This window comes from Ursus arctos, chromosome X (genome assembly GCF_023065955.2).
Source record: "Ursus arctos isolate Adak ecotype North America chromosome X, UrsArc2.0, whole genome shotgun sequence".
Taxonomy (NCBI): domain Eukaryota; kingdom Metazoa; phylum Chordata; class Mammalia; order Carnivora; family Ursidae; genus Ursus; species Ursus arctos.
Window position 1 is genome coordinate 67,805,503 of NC_079873.1, and position 4,298 is coordinate 67,809,800.

The window sequence follows — 4,298 nt, forward strand, 5'->3', positions numbered from 1 at the left end:
ATCAAGCTCCTCCGCTATGAGTCTGCTTCTTCCTCTCCCACTCCCCCTGCTTGTGTTCCCTCTCTCGCTGGCTGTCTCTATCTCTGTCGAATAAATAAATAAAATCTTAAAAAAAAAGAAAAGAAAAGGATGTCTCAACAAACTGAGGGCTTCAGAGGGGAGGGGGGTGGGGGAATGGGATAGGCTGGTGATGGGTAGTAAGGAGGGCATGTATTGCATGGTGCACTGGGTGTTACACGCAAGTAATGAATCATGGAACTTTACATCAAAAACTAGGGATGTACTGTATGGTGACTAACATAATACAATAAAAAATTATTATAAAAAAAAGAAAAGGATGTCTCTCACTGGAGGAGTTTTCTAAGGGTTCTGATTTGGCACTCTGGTGTTATATCACTTCCCATTAGCCAGCTTATGGAGGCTCCCTCCGCCCTCCATTTATCTTCCAATATCTTCCCTCAAATTCATGACTCTGCACCTCCTACCTTGCAAAAAGCAGTCACTTTTCTACTTGTAGAGTTCCAGATATATTTTCTTACATCTCGGGCTTAATTCGTGGGTGTTCAGAATGGTTTGATAGATATCCAGCTAAATTCAAGGGACTGGAAGAAATGAGGTCCCCTACTTTTCCACCATCTTCTGAGCCCTCTCTATACTTTCTTTTTCATTTCTCTCAGGTGTTTTTCCTCTTTAATGATATTTCCTTTTTGTTCATGCATTGTTTTCTTGAACTTGTCTACATCAACAGTTCCCAGAGTCTTTAGCTCCTCCTCCCTTTTTACAAATACACTTTTTGGGCTAACACCTGTTGAGGCGAATCGCGGGGCACACGGCATCCTTCCCCGGAACCATGAAGTGTGGGTGGGGAAGAGTGCAGGCTGAGGCCACTGATGATGTGAACGGACTCAGTTGCTGGTGTTGCGGTGCGGCAGCACAAGCAAGGGACCTCTGGCTATAGCTCTCCTCGCATCCACACTGGTCCCTCTCCACCAATCTGCACCTTCCTTGGGCTGCCGATGCCGGGGCAGCCACTGGGGTGTCTGCCGGCCCCACTGCGGCTCCCCTCTGGGGACCTTCCTGTCTCTGCCCACGCTTCATGGTGAGATGTGGCCCAGTGGCCAACCCAAGGTCCAGCACAGGCATCAGTGCCCTGGTGGCTCTTTGGGTCCTGTGGTCCTCCAGGGAAAAGGCTGAAAGGAACTGTGGCCTTAGGTCCAGATAGTCTAAACCGCAAACGCCCCGCAGAAACCCTCCCCCTGTCAAAGACAGTGGTTGTTGAATGCAAGTACTGCATCAGCAGCAACCAAAATTCCTAAATGATGCTGTTTGCCTATGCAGCATAATTTTGTGTGAGAGGAATATAAAAACCCCACAGAAATGAAAGCAGACAGAAGTTCAATGCATTGGCTGGGAATCAAATCCAGGTCTCCCACGTGGGAGGCAAGAATTCTACCACTGAACCACCAATGCTTGCTTATGTGATATGACATAGGTGGAATCTAGGGTGGGTATCCAGAAACTTTACATCAAAAACAAGGGGTGTACTGTACAGTGACTAACATAATAAAAAATTATTATAAAAAAATTTTTAAAAAGAGTTTGTTCATACAAATCAGATATTTTGATATCTACAGTTTTGTCTAGTAGAGGTTTCCTATAAAAACCTTTGTGTCTTTATCAGGTATTAGCCAGCACTCTAAAAAGCCTGTTTTGGAACTATCGTCAAGTCTTTCTGGATACATCTTTCTTAGTTCATTGAGCATCTTTAAGATACTTGTTTTAAAGCCTTTGTCTAGGACACCTGCCTTCAAGTCTTTTTCAGAATCAGTTTCTGTTGACTGATCTTTTTCTTTGAATGGGGCATAGTTTTCTGGGGTTTTTTTCCCCCAAGCTTTGTGATTTTTTTACTGAAAAACTAGACATTGGAATATAATAATGTGATAACTCTGGAAATCAGATTTGTCCCCCCCCGCCCATGTTTTGATGTATTTTGTTATTGTTTTTGTTTATTTTTTGTTTTTGTGATTATCGTAAGCTATCTCTGTATCAGGTATTAATCTCAGATATAAACTTAAGGTTTTCTTTGGTCTTTTCTGAGCCTGGGCCTTTCCCTTGGCATGTGTAGCCACTTTCTAAGTTTTCCTATATATATTTGTGCTTGAATATCCTTGTCTCTAAAGTCTAGCTCCCAAAGAGGGGGAAAGAGAAAATTACTACTACTATATGCAAGGCTAATAATGCATAATAAATTTTCAAGACATAATGCATAATAAAATTTCAAATCATGTTGTTTACACATAAATACTAATCACTATAGTATTAATACCAAACACAATGAGAGTGGGGAGGAAGGGCACCACCAGCCCTTAAAATTCCCTGGAAGTCACTTCAGGCAGAGGAGGAATTTGCAATAATGAGGGGAAATACAACAGTCTAGGCTGCCACCCACCTGTTTCTCTGAACCTCTGTGATAAGAAAAAACAGAACAGAGCACAGGTACCTGATATCTAGAGGACAAAGTCCTTTTTGCTCATTCTGGCTTCCACAAGCCGTGTGCTAGTTGCTTCAGAAAAATCGTGCCTCACTGCTTGTCATGGGGCTGGGGAAAGATGTGCAGTAGTTACTGTGGTAAGAGTAAAAATTTATGAAAGTTAACCACAATTTCCCATCCTTCTACTGGATTTTGCAAGTTTTCAATAGAATTCAGAGTTCCAAAAATAGTTACATTAGATAGATTCTGCCAGTGAAATTGTTGTGTAGGTGCGGAGACAGATTGTTGCTGTTTCCTATTCTGCCATCTTCCCAGAATCCTCCTCCAAAACAAATGTCTTTTTAAAGAATCTGTTTTAGAAGAAAATTCCTACAAAAGATGTTTCCTCAAGTTTGTACTAGCAAAGCACATGCAGAATATATTGACTTATTTTAAAATCCCTCTACTGTCCAAAGTAAATTTTAGAAATTACTTGATTTTGTCCTTGTGAAAATACTGTTTTCTTTGAAATGAATCAGGAAAATTATATAAAAAAAAAACTATGTCCCATAGCTCTTATAAACTTTTTGGTATCTGTCATCTAATTTTTGATAAATTTATATTCAATTACTTTGACATAGTAGTTTAGCTTAATGAAATCCAAACAAAAATTCATGTAAAACCTTTACCTAACTTACCAGAAATGATGTATTATAAAAGGTATGATTTTTGCCTCAAGTATATCCTTTCCAATATTCACTCCCAATAACCCTACCCAAATTTAAAGAAGCATTATTCCATGATCTTCTGCATCTATGGGATAACCTAGTACTTAAACTCCATTTAAAGAGTCAGGATGAACATCCCGAAACTGTTGGGGAAAATTACACCAGACACTTCGGAGCCAAATATATATATTTGATACCCATTTCCATCACTTATTTGGGCAAATTTATCTCTAAGAGCCTTCTATTTCTTCTCAGCAAAACTGGAATGAAAATGCCTACTTCAGTGGAGTTACTGTAAGTAATGAGAAAATGTAAGTAGCATGGCTACTCCAGCGCCTTGCATATAATAAAACTTCAAATCATGTTGGTTACACACAAATGCTAGTCACTATGGTATTAATACCAAACACAATAAGAGTACATAAAAAGGGGGGAGCTAAGAAGACAGCTTAGTAGGAGGACCCTTAGCTTGCCTCTTCACTCTAACACAACTAGATAGCTATCAAATCATTCTAAATACCCAAGAAATCTGAGGACTGACAGAAAAAATTCCACAACTAGAAGGAGAGAAGAGGCCACATTGAGGAAGTTAGGAAGTACAGAGACATGGTTTGGGGGAGAAATGGGTCGGGATCATGGGATCATGCAGAAGGGAGGGAGCCATTGTCATGGACAAAAGCAAGAGCAAGGAGCACACAGGAGAACACTTTCCCAAAGCCATGGGCTGGGAAAATGAGAGGGGCTGATTTTCAGGAGTTTTTGCAACCAGAGGGGCTTGAAGACTGGAGTTTTAAAGATCTAAGGGCTTGGATGGGATAGATCCCTGAGGGTGCAGCCCTACTCTTGGAGAGAACACAGACAAACAACCTAGCAGCCAATGGCCTAGAGGCAAAGATCTAAGGAATGCCTGAGGCACACAGAGAGGAGACTGTTGGCTCTTTTTGGAGTAACTCACTCAGAGGTGGCATTCACAGAGATGTCTTTCTAAGGACAAATGAGACAGCAGGTGCCATTTCCCTCCCCTGCCCCTCAACATAAGTGCAAATCCACCTGCAAAGTGCAGCTCAGCCCAGACACTGGCTGCCTAACATGCTGGCTCC

The 4,298-nt window shown here is 41.3% G+C and overlaps 1 non-coding gene across 1 annotated transcript; it reads right to left on the minus strand.

Moving 5' to 3' along the window:
• Positions 1 to 1,399: 1,399 nt before the first annotated feature.
• On the minus strand, positions 1,400 to 1,470 carry TRNAG-CCC (transfer RNA glycine (anticodon CCC)). Its single transcript has one exon. It is a non-coding gene; the product is annotated as a tRNA-Gly (tRNA).
• Between the last annotated feature and the right edge of the window lie 2,828 nt (positions 1,471 to 4,298).